Source organism: Rattus norvegicus, chromosome 18 (genome assembly GCF_021556685.1).
Source record: "Rattus norvegicus strain SHRSP/BbbUtx chromosome 18, alternate assembly SHRSP_T2T, whole genome shotgun sequence".
Classification (NCBI taxonomy): Eukaryota; Metazoa; Chordata; class Mammalia; order Rodentia; family Muridae; genus Rattus; species Rattus norvegicus.
The window spans coordinates 33,714,648-33,740,617 of NC_141551.1; the positions used below are offsets into that span (position 1 = coordinate 33,714,648).

The following is a 25,970-nucleotide window of genomic DNA, read 5'->3' on the forward strand; positions in this document are numbered from 1 at the left end:
CCCCTGGAACTGGAGTTACTAATGGTTGTAAGATTCCATGCAGGTGCTAGGAGTTGAACCCAGATCGTCTGCAAGAGTAGCAAGTGTTATTAATCACTGAGCCCTCTCTCAAGCCCTCATGTATAACTATATACATGGCTATATAAGCAGAAAGGGAGACTGAGTGAGATCATTAGGTTATACATAAGAGGAGAGTCTTGGTATAATTTGTGTTGTTGTTTAGGAAATTAACACACAAATATGAATGGGTATTTTAAATGGTTTAAAAGGCACTATGCCAAGTGAGGAACAGTAGTTATCCCTGCTTTGGACCCCTACCTGTCTCATTCAGTCCTGAGTCAAACAACTGAGTCTTCTGTCACCTTAACATCTTCCCTACAGCACTTTAGTATGACCACAGTAGTTAGAAGCAGCTGTCAGCAGACACAGCTTGCCTTGTGCTGGCATTAAATTAGTCCAAATGACAAGTGGAGACAGAACCTCCTGGTCATGTTTTTGTTTCCAGTTAAGGAGTACAAAACTGATCCAGGTGCAACAGGCCATGCCCATAGCTAGAGTCACCCAGAGTACTGAGACAGGACGATCACAACAGTCCAGGAGCTCAATACCAACCTGGAAAAGGTAGTGAGATCCCCATCTCTAGACAAATCAGTGTGAGAGAGTCCGAGAGTGGTAGGAATTGAGCCAAGAGCAGAGTGTGCACTGAAGATCCATCAGATGCTTCACACGTACTTGAGATTGGGCTATTTCATTGATTGAAACTGATTCACCATTGTGTTTAGTATTCTCAATTTCACTGCCCAGAGAGGAAATGATCTCCCAATCCCATGTCTTGAAGAAAGAAAAAAAGGAAGATTCTGTTAACTTTGCCTAAGGACCCCATGAAGGACCAAAGCCTCTTACTGTAAACAAGTGTGCTGGGCAGTTTTGCTTTGCTGAAACAGATGTCCTGGTGCTGTGGAGCCCTCTTTCTCTCCTCCAGTAAAGACTGTACACACTTCATCTTCTCTGTCTCCAATTCCCTTATTTATTAATGTATTTATCTTTTAGGCATGGTGTGGCTTTTCTAAAGCACCTGCCTTATATCCCTGCCTGGATGTTGTCATTCCCACTGGTTACACACCAAGGTCCCAGCTTCCAGACCTACTCACAGCACTTCACCCCTTGAATAACTGCCACCCCCTTGCCTTCTAGGCTAGCACACAGTGTTAGCTTTTCCTTCTAGCTCACATAATTCACTGTCATTGGTGTCCCATGTCTCAGTTCATTTTTTCCTTTTTCAGAGTCAGATTTTCTTGATCTCCCTCCATACCAGATACGTTTGTAGCACAGATTCCTTAAAAGTCCACATTAGCTTGTGCAATCATTTGAATACTGCCCAACTCTCCTACTAGACTATACTCTCCATGAGAACAATGATTTATAATTGTACCTCTATGATCAATCTAGCACCTATTTCCTACATAGTATTGAAGTGAAAAGACATTTACTTGCATGGTTTTTTTCCTAAATTTTAATGTATTCCACATGGGCCTAAGAGAAATTTATTAAGAAATGCATCCCTTACAGACTTTGAATTATGTCTCTGCTGCCCTGCATTGTAATCCCTGGTAGATAAGTCTTTGACTCCTGGATAGTCAGCATGTCCATGGACCTGCCAGACTTGCCCTGCATTATTCAAATTTCAGTAGCTCACTGCAGTAACTTGATGAAACTTATTTTTTCTTTCTTAATTTTTTTTCACGTAGAAAGAATGGGAGCAGGTAAAACCCCAGAGTGACTTCAGGTAGCATCTGTGGAAAACATGGAGAGATTAATGAGGTCTTGGAAACAGTCACTGAGTTGAAATTGGCATTTTCATCTTCGAACAGCCCTATCTGAAGTCTTGACTGTCAGTAATTGTCACATTTGGAGGCCATCTAGAGAAAGATGGGACAATAAGGCTTCACTTTTCTCCCAGAAGTTAAACAGTCCATAAAGTTGGCCATTGAGTTCTTTTATGAGACAAGAACATCCCCGCAGACATCTGTCCTTTTGGAGAGAAGGTAAGACAGTGAATTTTCAATTTGAAGTTTGAGTGGCTTGGAGGGGGTGGGGTGACACCTGAGATGCACTCCAAAAACCAGGAAATAAAGAAGATTGGATTTTCTACCACAATTCAGCATCTATAAAAAGAATGAAGCAGAGCAGACCAGGATTTTACAGAAGGTGAGGTCAGCAAATAAGAAAGGTGTAAGAAGCCACCAAGCTAGTTGTAAAATGAGACTCTCATCCCAGTTAGCTCATATGCAGAGGTCAGAGGTCATGTGTAGTATCAGTGATGTGAGAATTCATTTAGGAACACAAAGCCAGCTCACTGTCTGCCCTCAGTGGGGAAGCCTCCAGCATGTTTGTTTAATTTATTGGTCTAAACCTCAAGGCCGACCAACTAAATTTGTCTTCTTATGACAAACTCATCACCCAAACTGCAAACTATTTTTCTATGAGTATATTTCTCTTTAGTAGAGTACAGATGTGCTAACCAAAGATATACATAGGCCTCCTCAGTTACAGTTCTTTGTGCAAATTAATAGTTTGCCACTGGTTTCCTATATATAAGTTTTTAACTGAATTTAATTCATGGTGTACTGTGGAGGTCATAGCTGTTTACTGCCAAGCTTAGAAAAAAGACTGAGGGAGATCAGGCTTCTTGAAGTTAATGTGTATTTCCTTGTATGGGGTTGTATCTCCTTGGTTGTCCACAATATTAAATATGGTTCATGTTAAGTTCACAGATGCTTCCTTGAAGCCAGAGATAGGTCTTATGATGGGAAATAAAAGAATTCAATTAGATTAGAATGTTTCTCAAACCATCTTCCTTTCTCAGGGCCAATGGGTCAAGGAACGGACAATCTGAAGTGTTTATTAGTAGCCAGAGTTCGCAGGGAGGGAATGTGAGACTTAAAAAGATCGATAAGCTTAATGAAGGCAGCTCACCCTTAGCAAGTCTATCACATTAAACCTCACTACAGATGTGCATAGCAAGTTATTGCTTTGGTTCGGTTTAGTTAAAAATGTCATTCTGATAACTATTTGCAAGTACAAGTTCAATTTGAGGGCAATAAATTCATATAGAGCTCAAAGAGAGTTTACAGAATCACAAAATCTTTTATGATTTAGGTCAATAAATTTAGCACTACATAGTTTACATCAAACTGGGTGTCGCTTTTCAGGTGAATACTTTTCCTTCAGAACACTTTTTAAGTCTTCAGACACAAAAGAAATCTGATTTGAGGCAAAGGTCACTGTATCAAATGGCAAATTTACTTAGTTTCCTTAAATCATAAGTCAGAGTCATGAAAACAATCTTTAGAAACATCTATTCTATTTCAAACACAAACTTGTAGATTGCTGTGATATAATATAGCAGGTACTAAAGCTATGAGAAGTTCTGTTTTACTCGATGATATTTAATGTAAAATATTAATTGCATGCTAAACTTACCGTGATGGAATAGAAGGGTTCCCCAAACATAACCTTCATTTTCAAAGTAAATCATGATACATTCAAAACTTAGCATGTAGAAGGCTACTTCCAGTTGTTGCCAAAATTCTTTGGTGACCTAAAGACTTTCCTACATGTTATATTGGCAGGAGTATTAAACATACACATGCTATATGTTATATTGGCAGGAGTATTAAACATACACATGCTATATGTTATATTGGCAGGAGTATTAAACACACACACGCACACACGCACACACGCACACACGCACACACGCACACATGTACCCACACACACTACTTTCATTCTACAAGAATTGAAGAAGGAAAGGGCTGTGGTCAAGGTCACACAGCCTGTCTGGTAACAGACACTCATCCATTGTGTTCTCCAGAATCTGGAAGTCGCCTCTTGTTCTCAGAAGGTTCTTCACACCTGTTTATTCCTAGGGACCTTAAGGAGGACGCTTCTCTGGGTGGTCATGTGACAAGTATTACCATCGGTTTTTCTGTAGTTCCCCTCTTCTTTAAACATTTTAAAAATTATTCACAAAAAAATGAAACATATATTCAAATTTATCTCAGTAACAAAGATCCCTAGGATTTAAGTAAAATGAGGCCCATGAAGAGTATTTCTCCCTAGTTTGCCTGGCGTAGTACTTTCTGTGAAAGTAGTTAAAAGATGCAGATGACTGGGTGGCTTACTTTAGTTTGGTTAAAGTAACAAAATACTTGAAGATTAATAATGAGCACTTTATAATGAAAGTATATATATATATATATATATTCACTTTTTACCTTTATTTCGTGTGTGTGTGTGTATGTGTGTATGTGTGTGTGTATGTGTGTATGTGTGCGTATGTGTGTGTGTATGTGTGTGTGTGTGTGTGTGTGTGTACACGTGCGTGTGTTTCTGTGGGGGTGTGGTATGTGTAGAGGTCAGAAAACAACTTGTAGGAATTGCTTCTCTCCTTCCACCATGTGAGATCCAAGAACTGAATACAAGTCACCAAGCTTGGTGGCAAGAACTTTCACAAGTTGAGCCATATTGGTAGCCCCAAGAAAATAAATGTCTGTAATGCACAGCTCTTGAGGTTCAAAAGCATTGGGTTCTGGTGAAAGTGTGATGGATAGCATCTCATGACTTGAATTCATTAGAAAGAGTCATGGGGATGGATCATATGGCAAGAGATAAAGTAAGAAAACCAGTGATTAGAGAGAGGATAACAATTTATTCTGATGAGAATTAACTTCTGGAAGACCTAGCCCCCTTTCTCAAGATAGGCACTACTGCCTTCCAAGGTTGCTTCCTTACCCTCATTGTGTCCTACTATTCCTCACTGCTTCTCACTACTGCTAAAATTGGGATTGAGCCCTCAGCTTATGAAACCTCACGGGACCAATCATATCCCACCCATGGCATAGAGCCTCGTTCCTCTCAGTACTGAGAAGCCCATGGGGACAGTGCCTAGTGTGGTAGTTTGAATAGGAATGGCCCCATCAGACTCATGTTTGTTGGGAAATGTAGTCTTATTGTGTGGTCTTATTAAAGTGTCTATGGCCTTCTTGGAGGAAGGTTGGAGCCAGGCCTTAAGGTCTCATATGCTCAAGCTGCACCCAATGCGGCACACAGTTGATTCTGCTGCCTACAGATCAAGATGTAAAACCCTCAACTCTCTCTCCATCACAATAACTGCTCCATGCTGCCATGTTCCCCCACCACGATAATAATGCACTAAATCTCTAAAACTATGGGCCAGCTCCAGTTTGATGTTTTCCTTTATGAGAGGTGCCATAATCGTGGTGTCTTTTCACAGCAATGAAGCCCTAACTAAGACACTCAGTAACCTCCATGTTTACTGACTAGATGTGAAATCTTTATACTGTGAAGTTGGAAAGCATGCACAATGGAAGAGAGACTAGAAATGGGAGAAACAATATCACTAAGATTTATATTTGCAGGGCTCACAGGGTTGTCAACACACAATCATTTTGTAAGCTCTAACTTGATTCAAAACCTTCATATGATAGGGAGAGCCAGAGAACATGTGTCGATTTACTGAAGCAGGAAGTGACTCTCAGCTAAGTAGCCTAGTTTCAAAAAAAATATGAAAGTGAAAAAATATGAAAGTGGTTACAAATACCATAAGAGGTGTAACAGCAAAAAAGGTCAAGAGACAGCCGAGGCACTTGATGGCTACTCATGCTCAGCTTCCTTGCCCTGCATATAAATTAAGTCTTCAAATTTGTAAAGATTGTTTTATGAAGCATAAAACCATAGAAAGCACATGACATGATTAGTATCATTATATTTCCAATCTTGAAGCCATTCTATAATTGCTATGTTGGATGACATCAAGGAGACATCACGAGAGCCAAAGTTAAAGTGATTTCTAGAAAAAAAATAATTAAGAAACAAATAGGCTGAAGATGATTACTTTAATATTCAATATTTCCAATAGATTTGAAGATATGATTGGTCAGACTCAACATTAAAAGAGTAATTAAAGGTGATCTTTAAGAATTAGCCATGCTATACCACTCCTGGGCATATACCCAAAAGATGCTCCAACATATAACAAGGATGCATGCTTCACTATGTTCATAGCAGCCTTGTTTATAATAGCCAGAAGCTGGAAAGAACCCAGATGCCCCTCAGCAGAGGAATGGATACAGAAAATGTGGTATATTTAAACAATGGAGTACTACTCATCCATTAAAAACAATAACTTCATGATATTTGCAGGCAAATGGATGGAACTAGAAAATATCATCCTGATATGGATGTTGTAAATTGGACAAAATGTACTTTTTTATACTGCCATGCCTAGGTATTGCCTCCATAGACTCAAGTGTTTAAATAAGCCTATGGAAACCAAGGAGTGGAATGTCCTCGTTTGAATAAGCTTGGACTAGGGAGTGTCACTATCTGTAGGTATGGTCTTGATGGAAGAAATATGTCCTTATGTGCATGGGTTTTAAGACCCTGGTTCTACCTACCAAGAAGATAGTCTCTTCCTAGCATCCTTCAGAAGATGTAGAATTTCATCTCCTGCTGCATCATGCCTGACTGGATGATGCCATGTTGATACCTTAATGATAATTGACTGAACCTCTGAACTGGTATACCAGCCCCAATTAAATATTGTCCTTATAATAAAAAAAAATATCCTGAGTGAGGTAACACAGTCACAAAAGAACACACATGGTATGTACTCAGTGATAAGTGGATATTAGGAAGAAAGCTCGGAATATCGATGATACATATGGAGGTCAATAAGAAGGGAGACTAAAGTGTGGATGCCTCAGTCCTACTTAGAAAGGGGAACAAAATAATCACAGGAGATAGAGTGTGGGCTGGACTTAGGAAGAAGAAAGGAGGGTTAGAGGGAAAAGGGGGGCAGGATCTGGTGTGGGAGGAGATGGGGAAGATGTACAGAGGCTCAGGAAATTGAACAGAAGTGTGTAGCACTGGGGTATGGGGAACTGGGATGTAGTCCACAGAAAGTCCTAGATGCCAGAAAAGCAAGAGCCTCCCAGGACTCTGCGAGGATGACATTAGCTGAAATACCCCACAAAGGGGAGGGAGAACCTGTAGAGACCATATCCAGAGGTTAGGCATGGCCCCCTGTTCGAAGGATGGGGCCACCCACTCATCTCCAAAATTTTAACCCAGAATTGCTCCTATCTAATGGAAATACAGGGACAAAAAGTGGAGCAGAGACTGAAGCAAAGGCCATCCAGTGACTGCCCCACCTGGGGATCCATCCCATATGCAGCCACCAAACCCAGTCACTATTGCAGATGCCAGAAGTACTTGCTGACAGAAGCCTGATATATATGTCTCCTGAGAGACTGCCAGAGCCTGACAAATACAGAGGTGGATGCTCATAGCCAATCATCCGACTAAGCAGGGGAACACCAATGGAGGAGTTAGGGAAAGGACTGAAGATGCTGAAGGGTTTGGCAACCCCATAGGAAAAACAATCTTAACCAACCAGACCGCCCCCCGCCCAGGGCTCCCAGGAACTAAACCACTAATCCAAGAATATACATGGAGGGACCCATGGCTCCAGCTGCATATGTAGCAGAGGATGATCTGGCATCAAAGGGAAGATAGGCCCTTGGTCCTGTGAGGGAGTGATGCCCCAGTTTAGGGCAATGCTAGGACACAGGTTCAGGAGTGGGTGAGTGGATGGGGAGCACCTTGTAGAGGCAGGGAGAGGGAGTCGGAAGGGGGGTAGTTTCAGAGAGGAAACCGGGAAGGGGGATAACATTTGAAATGTAAAAAAACAAAATAATTTTTAAAAAATATTAGCCATAGTTTGAAGGAAGGAAGGACCTTATGAAAATTCTGCTGAAAATAGTGATATGGATAAAAAGAACTAGGTATACCCCATTCTAAGACAAAGATGTATGACTACAAGAAAAAGGAAATTCATGAACTTGAACAAGTACCATGTAGAGGATGAAGTGACATAGCAAGAACTAGAGGGTTCATGACGTAAGTAAATCACAGACTATCAAATCCACTCTCGCTGGAAAAGTCTGCCTCAGTTAGATCAGAGATGGGGTACTTCCTGCCCACACCCATGCTGTGATTCCCTCAACAATGGGCTCTCCACAGGTGATGGGCAGCAGCTCAGGATACTGATGTTGAAGGAAATTCTTCACATACTGGGAAAAGGATCACAGGGAGGAAGGAGAGAAAGAAGTCTGTAACATGAAGAGGCCTTGCTTCATTCTCCAGAGGAAGAGCACCTTTTTGAGGTAGACTTGTTTTCTGTTCAAGAGTGTGGAATGCGGCTACACTTCCTGTAAAGGCTGGATAAAGTACATGTGACAAGCTTAGGAAAATCTCTCCCCTTCCTCAAACACTTCACATTTGTTATGATGTGCAGATCTTGTAGAAGAGACTTCAAACCCGAATGTCTTCTGTATCACTCTGGTTCTCACAATTTGTCAGCTGATTAGAAAACTTAGCTTCTGATTAGCATTATTTGTGGGAAAGCACCTTCTATGATCCACTTGCATCCACTTCTCAGGAAAGAGCTCACCCAAAGATAGAGACAAACTTGCCCTGGTACAGATCACAAAACTGGCTGAATGCAAAGCAACCACACTGACCAGCCATGTTCCCTTCATGTACTGTGGCTCCATACTTAAATGGCCAGCTGGATATAAACTTAAGTTAAAGTAATGCCTTTGCTTTTCTAATATTTCTATAAGAAACTTGCATAACACTGGAATAAAGGGTTGATTTAAAAGTTAACATAAGAAATGAAATAAAATCAGTTTCAAATAAGAGGGATATTTATTGTCTTTTGGACAGGTGCTCTCCTGGAAAGACCATTGAAATGATTTTTTTTCCAATGGGTACACAGTTAAATCAGATAAGATTTTTATACTTATATGCAAGGTTGCAAGAGAAGAAAATGAGACCATATAACAAGATGGAGGTAATTATCCGCCCAAATCAATATCTACTCACAGCTGCAAATTCTGCTCCTCTCTTCCCTTCAGTGTCTCATGCTGCTTTAGCATTACCCTTGTTTCTAGAAATTTATCTGAATAAATTAGAGGAGGCAGGCAGCTTTTCCATCCATGTGTAGTCACAGGAAGATCATCTGCCAAGTGCAGTGTTTCTTTCTCCGGAGTCTGAAACATTTCACCATGCAAGAATCTTCACTCTCCTAACTATCAGTGCAGAGAGAATGCACCGTAATCAAGGGAAATGCCCAGAGAATTGACTCCCCTGCTAAAAGCCATCTGTGTGGAACAACTCCTCTGCAGCAACAGCCAAGCCAGAAGCCATTGGGAGAGCTGCTCAAGCCTAGAGCACACGCAAATCACAGAATTGAGAATTATGGGACAATAAAGCCAGCCTGACCACAGATGATCTACAATTACCCATGGTAGAAGACTTAGAATAATAAATTTGATCTTCATCCTTATGAAACACGGTGTATATACCAGTTGATGTCCACCCCCTTCACTTTCTTTTGCTTCACTTTAAATACTAAGGGACAAAAGGGCGTCCTATTTTTTAGCTTAATTAGTAAATAAAGGCTAGAGCAGTGGTGGCTAAATTTCAGGAGAAAAGGAAAAATGTTCAGAGAATTTCAAAATTTGCCTGAATGGCACTAGAATTGCTCTCCCTTTGGAAGATAAGACAAAAAAGTCATAAAATTTTATTGCTAAATCTACTCATTTAGCTTTCTTCCTTAATTTTTATTTTGTTATTTTTGGTGGTGGCTGTGTTTTTTTTTATTTACTACATTTCAATTCATTCATTTATTTTGTACAGTGATGGGGTGAGTGTATGTGTGTTACTATGTATGAAGGTCAAAACACTACCTGGGGATATATGATTCTGTCCTTCTACCATGCGCATCTCCAGAACTGAATTCAGGTCATCAAGGGTACAGTCAGGCATCTTCATCAGCTGAGCCATTCATTGCTCCATTGCCCCTATTTTTGTGTTGTTGCTTCTTTCTTTGATCCTTTGTGGCTTCATTTGGCTTGCTTTAGTTTGGATTTGGGTGCTGGTGACTGAACCTAGGACTTGACCTTGTTTAGTAAGTGATCTCCCACTTAGTTGGGCATTGTCTTAACTAAGTCCACTTCCTAGGCTCTTTCACTGAGGTCCTGTCCTATTCATCCTGGGGCTCACAGCCCAGACAGCACCTTTTTCATCTGTCCCCTAGTGACGGTGACAATGTCACACAGCTCTTGATCTGTCTCCGGTCTCATCTGAGACAGTCTGCATTCTCTCCTCAGTTGGGAAGCCAGAGGATGCTCCTCAAGAGCTAATGGGGGCACTCCTGGGACAGATTCTTCAGTGGTTTCCCATCACACCCAGTCATGTACAAAACCTTGATAGATTCATAGTGTCCCTAATGCTCTTCTCAAGCCATGTCTCTTCCACATCCCTTGCTTATTTTGTGCCCATTCCTCCGATTTTCATGCATGTGAGGATATACGAAGAATTTGCTGTCTTTTACCTCCCATCCTTTTCTTCTTGTTCCTCTCGCATCTTCCACTGGACTAGCCCCTGATCATTGTGATATTTCAGTCAGTCATCTGAAAGACAGAAATAGACACAGACAGACAGACAGAACTACCATGCCCTTCAGATACATTTCAGCTCCCTTCTCATGTGCTTTCAGAATGCTCTCTACATTGGCAACAAAACACATGCCTTACTTTGTTGCTATTGCTCATGAGTGGCTTGTTTCCAACCTGGGCCACAATTTTTATAACATCATGGACTATGTCTGTGTAAATGTTTATCTCCATAGATCTTAGGATAGTTATTGAGATAAAGGCAGTATTTAAAGTTTATTTCTTGGGTGAAGAAATGAATGGTTTCAAAGAACTTCCAAAGTTCTTAGTAAACCAGGTAGTACATTTAACCTGGGTAACAACCTAGTTGTTGAGAACCAGTTAAACCACAATTTCAAAGCTTAGATTTAAGAGTCTGCCACAGACATTATGTTTAAGTGTTTGAAAATGCAAATACCCCACATTAAAAACAAAGGATCCTATAATACTAACAAAGTCATCATTTTTAACTTTATATGATATTATAAATATATCTAAGTAAGAAATCAATAAACCAATGGGGCAAAATTGAATTCAATACCAAAATATAATCCTTAAATATTAGTGTTTTGGTTTTTAAAATCATTGTCAAAGGCAGGGATTCCAACATAAAAGAAATAAGATGATCATCATTTTTTTAAAAATATTAACATAAATTTATATAATTCATCTTTGAGGTTTATATTGGTAATTTGAATGATAAATCCTATATTGTCATGAAGATAGAATAAAAATATTTCTTCATTAGTTAAAAACTACAAATTATTGAGAATGACTATTGATGCTAAGGCATCCTAAAGCATTAATCTACTAAGATAAATTCATTTGAATTCATTATTTCCATCTGTAGTCAAGAGTTACATATAAATTTTCAAATTACTGTGTTAATCTAAAAGGAGGCTCCTACTAAGTATTATTAGAAAAACTCTTTGGCCTGCCTGGTCACTGCTTATGTACTGAGGTAGACTCACTGATAAGGCAAAGGAATCACAAATAGTCACATTGACAAAATGAAACTCCATTTCCTCCTAATTAAAGAACATTTACCTTTAGCAGTAATGTAATCACTCTCTTTTGGGAAAGTGGCACTGTAGTGATTGAAAATATGTTTGATTAAAAAATGGAGAAATGATTGCCCACTCTATTAGGGTCTTGGCAGTAAGCAAATGACATATTCTGGTTAAGTAATTTGAGATAAGTTTAGTGGGAAAAAATCATTACAAAAGTATGGGCAGAGTTTGGAGAAAACAGCAGTGCAGAAACCCAGGAAGCAAGGACTTGAGAAAGCAAAGCAGGTAAGAAGGAGTTATTTGGGACCTAGAAGGAATGGGTGTGTGGGGGCTGCCTAGCAGGAGCAAGGAAACAACCAACCCAGAGCCTAGCCAGGAGAAAAGCAGTACGGCATTCTGTGTGCTTCTCCTCCATCCCTGAGAATGATGTACAAGTCTCTCCTGGGAGGAAGGGCAGCAGTGGCTGTAGGATCCCAGACCTCTCCCTCTTTTATTGTAGGGAGCACTCACAGTGGCTTGGTTCCTTACATTTGCCCGGTGCTCTGTGTCCACATGCAGGGTTTTTCTGAGTCTCCCTTTTCTCCTTGCAGCCCAATTGCTACATCAACCAGTGTTACATCAGACTCATGAGCTCAATATAGCATAGGAATGCCTGGTGACTGCATTTTACACCTTTCGACTCACCTGACGCAAATTGATCTAAATAGAGAATCTGTTAACTACTTGGGAAACACACACATATGTGTACACACACACACACACACACACACATTTTGATAACATGAATGAGCCACTGTGTAGCCTTAGGACAACAGGGAATCATGTAACAGCAAGGAATCACAGGGTCTAGGTCAAATTCTGCTCTGAACAAATACTGTTCTTCTCTATAATACAAAACCGTAAAGATCCTTTAGGGACTTGGTTGGGCTTTCTGTTGTTTAATACTAAGAAGTGTCTCATTGACTGTCAAATTGACTGTATCACATCTCTACCAAGGCTCTCTACATCTCCTAAAAAAGTAACCACACTCAATGTAATTTCAATTAATGTTCTTGAAAACACTTGCCCACAGTCTGTCATAAACTCTGATCAGCATACTGAAAAGTCTTAATGTTCATATGTTAATGCCTAAAATTATTTCAATTAAAATAAATATTTAGATTAGTCACTAACAATTTAATAAGAATAAAGAAATAACCATATCAAATGCTATCGTTCCAGACACTGAAGACCTTAAACAAGTAAAACAGAATCTTCACAGAAGTCTCACCCAAGTTCAGTCAGGACACATTGAGAAGCTCATCCTAGACTATGTTGTGTAAGGTAAGTGAGCTATAAAAGACACAAGATGGTAACAAGATGAGAATGAAGGAATATGTGGTGGAGAAAGGCTAAAGAAGACACCCTTGACTCTATTATGATGCAAAAATTCTGATAAAGCTTTATAGTCTGGAGATCCTTGTAATAAGTTCTCACAGGTTGTTTGACAAGAATAACAATGAAAGCAGAGGAGGTAGCTTGAAACAAGGAACATTGGAACAGGCACAATATGGCTTATGTAAGAAAAATGGCAGAATAGTTAAGCAGATTTGGGTCCTCTTATACATATTTATATAAGTTTGGACAAGTTTCAGAACTTTTCTTGGTATCACTTTCTTCATGTGTAAGACTAATAATACTGTCTTGTTTGTACTTAACCATCTGATAATGAAAGTCCTATCCATGAGTAAATATCTTATTCCCTTTTATATTGCTATGATAAAACACCATAACCAGGCAACCTATAAAATAAAGCATTTAATTTCAGACTTATGGTTTCAGAGGGTTAGAATCCATACCATCATGTGAACATGGTGGCAGACAGGCAAGCCTGGTGCTGGAGCAGTGTCTGAGGGCTTGCATCTTGATACATATCCACAAGGCTAGGAGAGCTAACAGGGAGTGACATGGGCTTTTGAAACCTCAAAGCTTATTCCAAGTAATACATCCTCCTCCAACAAGACACCTCCTAACCATTCCCAAACAACTCTATTGAGTGGTGGAAGAACAAATATTCAAATATATGTGCATGGAAGTCATTCTCATTCAAACCACAACAATAAGGTACCCATCACTCAAAAACATACTATAAGAGAGAAGCTTTGGTTTAAAGCTAGAAATGATGGATAGTGCCAAACTGGGAATGCTAAATGATGGGACTTATATTATGCATAAAATGTATCATAATGTAGCTAAGACATTGAAAACATCCGAGGTTTCAAATAGATAGAGATAGGTTTGTATTTTAAGAATAATTGTGCCAAGCATGTGACTCTGGACTGAAGTAATGGGAGATTGAAAAGAGAGAAACTGGGATGTTGCAATAGTTCTTATCAAAAGTCTAAATTTGGCCATGGAAGCAGTTGCTGAGAAGGTCCAACAAAAAATGAACGAATGACAACCAAGGTGTCAATGGCCACTGATACCGTAAGTAAATATTACAAAATAAGGATTGGGTGGGCAAAGAAGACAATAAACCTAAATTTTTGACCTATTAGGTGTCAGTTGTCCATATGGTAGATAAGTAAAAGCTACCAGATGTTGTTGAAAACGTGAACTCAAGGGAAATCCCAAGGCTGGAGACAGATGGGTGAGATACCCTGAAGGTGCATGATAACTAGAGAAAGGGAGATGTTGAACTGCCACTGAGGAGGAATCTAGAACACACTAAACCAAGAGGAGTCAGTGTAAAAATTTCATAACCATCAGTGTGGTAAAACATGAAGCAGAAAAGAGGAGAGATCACACCAATAATAAGAAAAGAGTTCTAGGGAGGAGACTTTAATTAAAGAAAGTTTTTAAAAGCTAGCCTTGACTATTTGGTATTGGTTACAGAGACAGGCAGGTAGATTTGAAGACCCTGAAATGAATCCATACCCTTATGGTCACTTGATCTTTGACAAAGGAGCTAAAACTATCCATTGGAAAAATCGTTCGACAAATGGTGGTGGTTCATCTGGCAGTCAGCATGTAGAATAATGCAAATTGATCCATTCTTACCTCTTTGTAAAAAGCTCAAGTCCAAGTGAATCAAGGACCTCCACATAAAACCAGATACACTGAAACTAATAGAAGAGAAAGTGGGGAAGAGCCTTGAAAATTTCCTGAACAGAATACCAATGGCTTATGCTCTAAGATCAAGAATCAACTAATACGACCTCATAAAATTGCAGAGCTTCTGTAAGGCAAAGGACACTGTCATTAGGAAAAAATGGCAACCAACAGATTGGGAAGAATCTTTACCAATTCTACATCTGATAGAGGGCTTATATCCAATATATACAAAGAACTCAAGAAGTTAGACTCCAGAGAATCAAATAACCCTATTAAAAATGGGGCACAGAATTAAACAAAGAATTCTCAACTGAGGAATATCGAATGTCTGAGAAGCACCTAAAGAAATGTTCAACATCCTTAGTCATCAGGGAAATGCAAATCAAATCAAAATCCTGAGATACCACCTCACACCAGTCAGAATGGCTAAGACCAAAACTTAGGTGAGAGTAGAAGCTGGTGAGGATGTGGAGAAATAGGAACACCCATTGTTGGTGGGATTGTAAGCTAGCACAACCACTCTGGAAATCAGTCTGGAGGTTTTTCAGAAAATTGGACATAGTACTACCTGAAGAACCAGTTATGCCAATCCTGGGCATATACCCAAAAGAAGTTCCAACATATAACAAAGACACATGTTCCACTGTGTTCATTGCCACCTTTTTATGATAGCCAGAAGCTGGAAAGAACCCAGATGTCCTTCAACAGAGGAATGGATACAGAAAATATGGTACATTTACACAAAGGAGTACTATTCGGCTAATAAAAACAATGACTTCATGAAATCCTTAGGCAAATGTATGGAACTAGAAAATACCATCCTGAGTGAGGTAATCCAATCACAAAAGAACACACATGGTATGCACTAACTGATAAGCAGATGTTAGCCCCAAAGCTCAAAACACCCAAGATACAATTCACAAGCCATATGAAACTCAAGAAGAAGGAAGACTAAAGTGTGGGTACTTCAGACATTCTTAAAAGAAGGAACAAAAATATTCATAGGAAGAAATACAGAGACAAAGTGTGGAGAAGAGACTGAAAGAAAGGCCATTCAGAGACTGCCACACTGTGGATCCATCCCACATGCAGTCACCAAATCCAGTCACTACTGGGGATGCCAAGAGGTGCATGCTAACAAGAACCTGATATAGCTGTCTCCTGACAAATACAGAGACAGATGCTCGCAACCAACCATTGGACTGAGAAAGGAGTCCCCAATGGAGGAGTCAGAGAAAGGACTGAGGAAGCTGGAGCTTTGCAACCCCGGACCAAAAACAATATCGACCAACCAGACACCCCAGAGCTCCCAGGGACTAAACCACCAACCAAAAAGTACACATGAAGTGACCCATGGCTCCAGCGCATATGTAGAAGAAGGTGACCTTGTTGGGCATCAATGGAAGGAGAAGCCCTTGGTCCTGTCAAGGTTCGATGCCTCAGTATAGGGAAGTGCTAGGGTGGGGACTCGGGAGGCAGTGGGTGAATGGGGAAGCATCCTTATGGAGAGAGGAGGGTGAGGGGATAGGATAGGAGGGTTTCTAGAAGGGAAACTGGGAAAAGGGATAGCATTTAAAATGTAAATAAAGAAAATATCCAAGAAAAGAAAAGAAAAAAAAAGCATGAGTCCAATCAAGGACATCTCTATACTTGGTGAACAAGAATCATTCTTAGCAGAGGTTTCACAGAGATGACAGACCTGCATCCTTACTAGAATGACCAAGGAAGAGAAACCTGGAGTGAAGTTCTATATTCCCCTTCCTTCAAATATAATAGTTTATCTTTGTAAAAAGAAAAAAGAAAAGAAAAGAAATTTATAGTTAATTATACAATGTGGGAATATTTAGTTTTATACTGAGGACTCACAAATACATAATCTTATTACACCTTTAAGCACTTTAAACTAGACATTCCCACTGACATTCCATTGACCTTAGAGTTAAGCTCTGTTGTAATTAAACAATACATGTTATGTGTTAGCTGACACTTGTCAGAGTGGATCTTTCACAATCAGAAATGCTAGCTGTAAAAAGCCAGATCATTACAAACGGCACTTCGCTTGACTTTCCAAGGACTTCCTTTCATTCTCCTTGCAAGAACTTTAGGAGGGACATGTTGCAGTGATTTAAGAGTTTCATTTTCAATTCCTGAATGCAGACAATAAAATACTGATGAGGTCTTGTTCATTTTGTGGTCATCATCAACAAAGAGTAAGTACAAGAAGAACTTGATGTAATGCAAGTAGTACAGAAACTGCCTAGATGGATATGTATATTAAAGCCATCATTCATGTTTATGACTCTAAGAGTGAGAGGTCCAACCTTATTTCCAAACTCATCTTATTAGCTTTCATATTTACCTTTTTGACAACATTTTTTTATTTTTTGAAATTAGACTATAATTTCATCATTTTCCCTCTTCTATTTCTTCCCTCCAGCTCCATAAAGCTTTCTTGTTCTCTCTTAAACTCATAGCTTCTTTTTTATTTAGTCGTTGTTTTATACAGAGAGACAACACGATGCCCATAAACCACAACAATGAACCACATGGCACAATAACTCTAACCAGCAGTTCTCTAATTGGACGTAAGGCCAATTCAACCAAAGGGAAATCATACCTGGTACTGGAAACCTAGTCAATAACCCAGAACAAGTGAGGTCATGGTTCTTAGAGGAGTTAGAGAAGCTACAACTCCACTTTACTAAACCACCATAATTTCTAGTTGCAGATGATTGTAGTTCTCACCCTTCAATGAAGGAACTTCTCTTGGCAACAAACAGAGACCACAACAGAAATGTTTCAGATTTGCCAATATAATACTAGATAAAAGAGTCACCTATTATACAAATAAAAAATTAACTGGTAATTATTCAAAAGGAGGTCAGTGCCAGAGTTCACACCAGAGACTGCTGGAGGTCTTTCCATAAGTTAAAACAGAATCCATGAGCCACGGACCAATAAAATTCATGTTGTGTCATTTTCTACATAAATACATATACCTGGGACCTCCATCAAACCTACTGATTTATTTTTCTGATGGGGGCCTTGATCTCTAAATTTTTCAAAATACAATCAACAATTCTGAAGACTTAGAGACTACTGTCTCCCCTGGCTGCACAACCAATGATCTTCCTACCCTCCCGCCTCTGTCTGAATTGGGATATAGAAGCTATGGACAACTAGTTTCACTAGCTCCAGTCAATACTATGAAAACAGAGCTGACAAAAATATCCAAGGAAAAACCCAAAAACTAAAAGAAGAGTGTGACACAGAATGAAGTGAGGACTTTATGGCTGAGCCTGATAGTCAGAGAAAGTAGCCTCCGTTACCAAGCACTGCTTTCCTCGTGGTCCTCTTAATATAGCTTATATAAGAGTCCCTAAATACTTACATTAAGTCTTTTATTTTAATTAAAAGTTTTTTGAGAATTTTGTACATGTACTGACATCATTTCCAGCATATTCTGACCTCTTCAAACTCTTCCTACGTCCCCCGCCACTTTTTCTCAAGTCCATAACTTGCTTAGTTATTGTTATATATAAACATTCTCATATATACATATATACATATACACGTATATCCAGAGTCCATTTAGTCTTTTTCAAGCTACTTTGAGTGGGCTTCTACTCCCACTCAGGAGTTATAAAAACTTTATTTGGAGCAATTAACTTAAAAACAAGCAAACTCAGTGACTATAATTTCTTTCTCTCAGTCTCATCTTTGGCCCATTATATGACCTAGATAGGAACTCTGGAGCCATCTCCTTCCCTGTCTATTGAATCCAATATCACTAAATGCTGCTCATTTCACATCTAACATTACACAACACTTTCTATTTCTTTCTATAACTCTTTTCCAAGGTAAAGTTACTAAGCAGTCTGCCTCTGGCGCAATCACACTATACATAACCACACTGCCATGACCAGTAAGAATGAATATCTGTTCATGTCTCCATTACCTACTGCCACATCTTCCAGAATCACGATTTCTTCCTCACATGTCACAAAGATCAAGACACTTCACAGAGCTTAGAGTGTGCAGGGTGAACCACTCTGACCTCGCCCTCCATGTTACATCTTGAATTCTTTTGTTCTATGCTCAACCCTTTCTTACTATTTCAGTACATGCAGTTTCACATGCTCCTTTTCACCACGTTATTCCCGAAGAGACTTTTTTCTTAATATAAAACTCCCTATCTCTATTTATTTATATAACTCCCACTGTTCTCTGGATTTTATCCTAAACATCTTTCTCTCACAGAAGCCTGTTCTGGATTCCTGAACAAAGACAAATACTTCTAAAGTAGAGTTTTGGCACCATGTGAGTCACCTAATATTTATCACAATTGCAATGTTCAATGCATGTGATTATCTGATCACCTATTAATTATATTCTAAGCTATCAGTCTTCTATCTGTTATGTTACTATCACACCCAACACTGTACCTGACATATTTATTGGATAAGTGTTTAATGACCAGAATTGGTACCAAAAAAAAGCTCTGCATATGAATAAAATTTTCATTGATCAATTGAGTGTAGAAAGTAGAGAAACCCATCATGTTTATATAAGACAAGTTAACACAATAGAGTGCTTGAGATGAATAAAGCTTGGTTAGGTACTGGGGCAAAATTCTTAATTAACTTGAAACAAAATACTAATGTGAGGGCAAGTTAAAACCCATGTGATAAGACTCTGAGTCAAAATGGGACTGAAGATGTCTCAGTGGTTAAAACCCCCGGTTGCTCTTCCAAAGAGCATGGATTCAATTCCCAGCATCCACATGGCAGCTCACAACTGTCTATAACGCCAGTTCCAGAGCATGACACTCTGGCACATACATACAAGCAGGCAGAACCCCTGTGTATGTAAAACAAAAATAAATGAATCAGTTTAAAATCATCTGAGTCAAGAACTGAAGCAGGGAAATAGTAAGACATTCGTCTTTTGTCTCCAGAATCATTCAGGATGAAGATGAAGATAGAGAGAACATGGTGGGCATGAAGCTGCTGAAGCGGGATAACAAGACCACAGGAAACACTGAAAAACAGCAGAGGATAGCAACAGGGCAGCTGACTCAGCTCAGACCTACCAGGCGCATGGTGGTCCTGCTGCCACCAAGCTACATGGTTTTTATTTAAACTCTGACATTTGGCATCTCCATTTAATGAGAATATTAATGTCTAGTTTATAGTGGCTTAAAGGTGAAATAAGATTATATATTTGTGAGTCCTCAATATAAAACTAAATAATTTCACACTGTATAATTAACCATAAAAGGTATTTTTTACAGAACTGAGCTATTATATTTGAAGGAAGGTGAATATCGAACATTATGCCATTGCTCTATCTCTGGAGTGAATGGCTCATTACCGATGACTTGACAGATACATGTATGTGCATGGATGACCATCTTTATTGGTTAAATGTCTTCTGGGGGAAGAACAAAGATTCCCTAATGAACACTGTTGAGTGAAGTTGATCACTGCGGAGCTACATTTTGCTCTCAGAAACACTGACAGCTAAAGTGAACTTGACTCCTGCTCCCCTCACAATTCTTCCAGCAGCTTTACAGTTGGCTTTGGAAGTATTTCTGAGAGTCAAAAGCTTTCTACTTCCATTTCCAAGGCATATCTTAGTGTAAAACCATCAGGGCTACTCATCTGTGAAGCAGAAAATCAGACTTTGCAAGATTATTGGACCCATTCAGAAAAGAATAAAGAATTTGAAGATTGGAAGGCAAATTTACCACTGGCATGGCAATACTTGACTTTAAAAATGGATTTTATGTGGATATGAGGAGCATCCATCCTCAAACCCTTTTGCATAGTGATATGACACACCAGCGGAAGTGAATTTGGCAATCAATGAAAAAAAATTAACACACGTTTCCTATGACCAGAAAACCAACTTCTACTATTCAATTCTAGAAAAATAGTTTAATAAACATGAAAATGAGTTATTCTTCAGAATGTTGCAGTAAGCACCCATTAGCAACATAACATTTTTACTATTACAGTGTCTATTAAATGGATATTAATAGTTATGTATTTCTACTACTCCAAAAATGTACTCTTTAGTTTTTAAAATGGGTAACATTAACTGCATAATATAGTCTATTTTGTTTTAAAATTATGTTGTACATGCTTGCATATGTATGCTATTAATAGTTGACACAATGTTTTGTTTATATGTGCCTGATCATGTAGTACACTAACTGTATCAGTACTTCAAACAATAGTTTATATGCTGTGAAGAAATGGAACAAAGCCAGATAACTTTCACTTTTCATCATATTATCATTAAAGCTATGTAAATTTTTAACAATAAACAGCTATCTTTTGTCATCAGTTTTTTTTCCTAAAAACCATGAATGGTAAAAAGAAAAATCTACAAATGCCTTATCAATTTGAGGTTTCTAAGGCAAGTTATCTTGAATTCAGCAATTTAAAAACAAGATAAATTTATTGCCCAATATTCTAGTCTGGGAAATCCAAGATGCAAATTCCCTACCTGATGAAGACCAATCATAGTCTGTAGATGACAGCTTTTTGTCTGTGCTTCCACATGGTCAAAGGGGCAAGAAAATTCTCTTCAACATGTTTTATAAGGGCACTAACACATCCATCCCTTTCCTCTAAATATAATCATACTGGAGATTGGGTCGTGACATACAAACTGGAAAGAAGGGAGTTCTAACACATGGACCGAAGCAATGATGCATCATTTTTTTTTCAGAATATGATTAGTAGATGATCCAATTAATAATATGGTAAATAATGCCAGAAACTGGATAGCCAATAATAAATGAAACAAATATCAGCATCATGATCCACATATGGGCAGTTCATAAGATGAGACAGTACCAGAAAAATGGAGGTTTACCCATCTAACAATACTGGGACTAATATTAGTCTAGCCACTTAGGGCAAGAGAGGCACTCAGACTAAATTTCAAAATACCTGAAATTGATTCCGTGGGAGCTCCACCCCTCTTCATCTTTATTTATAGGGACTGTGCCTGGAGGCCATGACCAGACAGCAGCAATCACCTTCAAGTCTTCCCTTCATCCATGTTATTCTCCACCCATCAAATTTCTATCGAACTCTCACCTCCAAATTGCTTTACTATATTTTTTACCATATGAGGAAAACTCATTGTTGTAACATTTGTGCTTTTAAAAAAAGAGGCTTTTGTTTTTTGTTTTTTGTTTTTTTCTCAGCTCACATCCTTGCTTCTCTTACTTTTTTAAGGAGAAGTAAGCCTTTATTTCCATCTTTCTCAAATTAAGCAGGCTGACTTGGTTGCATTGAGGAGATTAGTCAAAAAGGCCTAATCCCTTATCCTCATCTGATTCCTCATTCTTCCTTTGCTTCAGTCTTGGCTAGGGCTGCAGGAGCAGCAGCAGCAGCAGGAGCAGCAGTGGTGGCAGCAGCCACAGGGACAGCAACTGCAAATGCAGATGGATCAGCCAGGAAGGCTTTGACCTTTTCAGCAAGTGGGAAGGTGTACTCAGTCTCCACAGACGAAGCCAGGACCACTTGTACCCATTGATGGTAGAGTGAAGCACTGAGTCAACAGTCAGGCAGACAGATGCTGACCACATTGTGGACACCCTCTAGGAAGCTAGAGCGCAGGATCTTCTCTGTGGTGTTCAGCACTTCAGGGCTATAAATGCTACCATTGTCAGATGCCTGCTGGATGATCAGACCAAAGGAGCAGGGGGAGCGTTCAGCATGTACAGCAGTGTGGCTCCACTGAGAAGGGGGGGTGTTCAGCATGCACAGCAGTGTGGCTTCACTGGCTCCTACCTTGTCTCCAGTTTTTATCAACTGCACAGCTCTCCCAAATTCAAGGGTACCTCTGGAGATTTAAGTGGTGGTGCCTAAAACTTGAAAGAATGAGGTCTTCTCGGGCCCCAGATGAGTGTTCTGAGCAGGCACTGAAAGAATAAAAGATGCAGCTAAGAAGTCAGAAGTTTAAAAAAGCCCCAAATACCTCAAATTCCAGACCCTACCCTCTACCTGTACTAGCTGACCATAAAGTTAGATTAAAATCTTAGGGAATAATCTTGAGAAACAGGAAGCTCCTCCTTGTGATTTTTCATTAGTATTCTGGACACTTTCCAATGACACCATCCCTGCCCCCTCGGGTTGTGGTTTCTCCATTTAAACACCCTTTCTCCCAGCCTTTCGGGGTCGAACTCCATTGCCCCTGCGTGGGATACGAGTCTCGACCACAGTGCACTGGGTCCCGTTAATAAACCTCCTATGATTACAGCAAGGACGGTCTCACGTGAGTTCTTGGGGGGTCATGTCATCCCGAGACTTGAGTGTGGGTCTTCCCGCTTCGGGGGTGTTTCAGCACAATGACATCATATGGGGCAATGGCATCAGCTTAAGCAGCAGCTGGCATCTTATTGGCCAGCAGCATCATCCTAATCTCAGTGAGGTCCTCCTTAGTGACGAAGCCCGCGTTCCCCCAGATGTGAGGCGGCAGTTTCTCCAGAGCTGGTTTGTTCTCCAGGTGGCCCCTGATAGCCTTGCACATCATGGTGTTCTTGCCCATCAGGACCAGAGCCTTCTTTTGGAAGGACATGCCGATCTGCTGCATCTGCTTAGAGCCCACAATCTCCACTCCCACAATGAAGCATTTGGAGTAATCATCTAAAAGTTGGATGCGAGAGAGGCAGACACGCCTGGGAAACCAGAAGAGACTGCACTCTGCGCACATCCAGACCCCAGAGGAAAACACCAAACGCCATCAGGAACCCTGGTGCACGGAGGCTCCCGGAAAGAGCGTCGCAGATCTTCTCGGTTGCTGCCGCCACGGAGAGGACTTAGGCAGTACCCCACGAGCACACTTGAGCCTCGGAACCTCAGGGGAGGGCCCAGGAGCGGCAGGACCCCTGCGCCTGAGACACCGCCAGAACCTGAAGGAAACAGACCGGATAAACAGTTCTCTGCACCCAAATCCCATGGGAGGGAGAGCTAAACCTACAGAGAGGCAGACACGCCTGGGAAACCAGAAGAGACTGCACTCTGCGCACATCCAGACGCCAGAGGAAAACATCAAACGCCATCTGGAACCCTGGTGCACGGAGGCTCCCGGAAAGAGCGGCGCAGATCTTCTCGGTTGCTGCCGCCGCGGAGAGGACTTAGGCAGTACCCCACGAGCACACTTGAGCCTCGGAACCTCAGGTAGGACCAACTTTTCCCCTGCAAGTGACCTGCCTGGTGAACTCAGGACACACAGAGGCAAAATTCCTCTAAGACCAGGCACTTCCTGTGTTTACCGGAAGTCCCACACCCGCGGATCCCGGCCCGCAGCAGCTCTCTGTTCCCAAAGCCCGTGGGAGAGAGACCTCACCGCCTGGTCAGGTGGGCACTCCTGAGGCTGCAGAGCAGAGGAGACCACCAACACTGCCCACCCCTGCCCACATCCCTGGCCCAAGAGGAAACTGTATAATGCCTCTGGGTTCCCGTAGGGGAGGGCCCAGGAGCGGCAGGAACCCTGCGCCTGAGACACCGCCGGAACCTAAAGGAAACAGACCAGATAAACAGTTCTCTGCACCCAAATCCCGTGGGAGGGAGAACTAAACCTACAGAGAGGCAGACACGCCTGGGAAACCAGAAGAGACTGCACTCTGTGCACATCCAGACGCCAGAGGAAAACATCAAACGCCATCTGGAACCCTGGTGCACGGAGGCTCCCGGAAAGAGCGGCGCAGATCTACTCGGTTGCTGCCGCCGTGGAGAGGACTTAGGCAGTACCCCACAAGCACACTTGAGCCTCGGAACCTCAGGTAGGACCAACTTATCCCCTGCAAGTGACCTGCCTTGTGAACTCAAGACACAGGCCCACAGGAACAGCTGAAGACATGTAGAGAGGAAAAACTACACGCCCGAAAGCAGAACACTCTGTCCCCATAACTGGCTGAAAGAAAACAGGAAAACAGGTCTACAGCACTCCTGACACACAGGCTTATAGGACAGTCTACCCACTGTCAGAAATAGCAGAACAAAGTAACACTAGAGATAATCTGATGGGGAGAGGCAAGCGCAGGAACCCAAGCAACAGAAACCAAGACTACATGGCACCATCGGAGCCCAATTCTCCCACCAAAATAAACATGGAATATCCAAACACACCAGAAAAGCAAGATCTAGTTTCAAAATCATATTTGATCATGATGCTGGAGGACTTCAAGAAAGACATAAAGAACTCCCTTAGAGAACAAGTAGAAGCCTACAGAGAGGAATCGCAAAAATGCCTGAAAGAATTCCAGGAAAACATAAATAAACAAGTAGAAACCCATAGAGAGGAGACACAAAAATCCCTGAAAGAATTCCAGGAAAACACAATCAAACAGTTGAAGGAATTAAAAATGGAAATAGAAGCAATCAAGAAAGAACACATGGAAACAACCCTGGACATAGAAAATCAAAAGAAGAGACAAGGAGCTGTAGATACAAGCTTCACCAACAGAATACAAGAGATGGAAGAGAGAATCTCGGGAGCAGAAGATTCCCTAGAAATCATTGACTCAACTGTCAAAGATAATGTAAAGCAGAAAAGGCTACTGGTCCAAAACATACAGGAAATCCAGGACTCAATGAGAAGATCAAACCTAAGGATAATAGGTATAGAAGAGAGTGAAGACTCCCAGCTCAAAGGACCAGTAAATATCTTCAACAAAATCATAGAAGAAAATTTCCCTAACCTAAAAAAAGAGATACCCATAGACATACAAGAAGCCTACAGAACTCCAAATAGATTGGACCAGAAAAGAAACACCTCCCGTCACATAATTGTCAAAACACCAAACGCACAAAATAAAGAAAGAATATTAAAAGCAGTAAGGGAAAAAGGTCAAGTAACATATAAAGGCAGACCTATCAGAATCACACCAGACTTTTCGCCAGAAACTATGAAGGCCAGAAGATCCTGGACAGATGTCATACAGACCCTAAGAGAACACAAGTGCCAGCCCAGGTTACTGTATCCTGCAAAACTCTCAATTAACATAGATGGAGAAACCAAGATATTCCATGACAAAACCAAATTTACACAATATCTTTCTACAAATCCAGCACTACAAAGGATAATAAAGGGTAAAGCCCAACATAAGGAGGCAAGCTATACCCTAGAAGAAGCAAGAAACTAATTGTCTTGGCAACAAAACAAAGAGAAGAAAAGCACACAAACATAACCTCACATCCAAATATGAATATAACGGGAAGCAATAATCACTATTCCTTAATATCTCTCAACATCAATG

The 25,970-nt window shown here is 40.5% G+C and overlaps 1 long non-coding RNA gene and 1 pseudogene across 1 annotated transcript; one reads left to right on the forward strand and one right to left on the reverse strand.

Annotated features, from left to right (window-relative positions):
* Positions 1–1,746: 1,746 nt before the first annotated feature.
* On the forward strand, positions 1,747–21,011 carry LOC147999756 (uncharacterized). The gene is made up of 3 exons (XR_015642515.1): positions 1,747–2,045; positions 12,818–12,919; positions 19,647–21,011. It is a non-coding gene; the product is annotated as an uncharacterized LOC147999756 (long non-coding RNA).
* Positions 21,012–22,007: 996 nt separating this feature from the next.
* On the reverse strand, positions 22,008–23,422 carry Rplp0-ps6 (ribosomal protein lateral stalk subunit P0, pseudogene 6; annotated as a pseudogene).
* Positions 23,423–25,970: the final 2,548 nt, after the last annotated feature.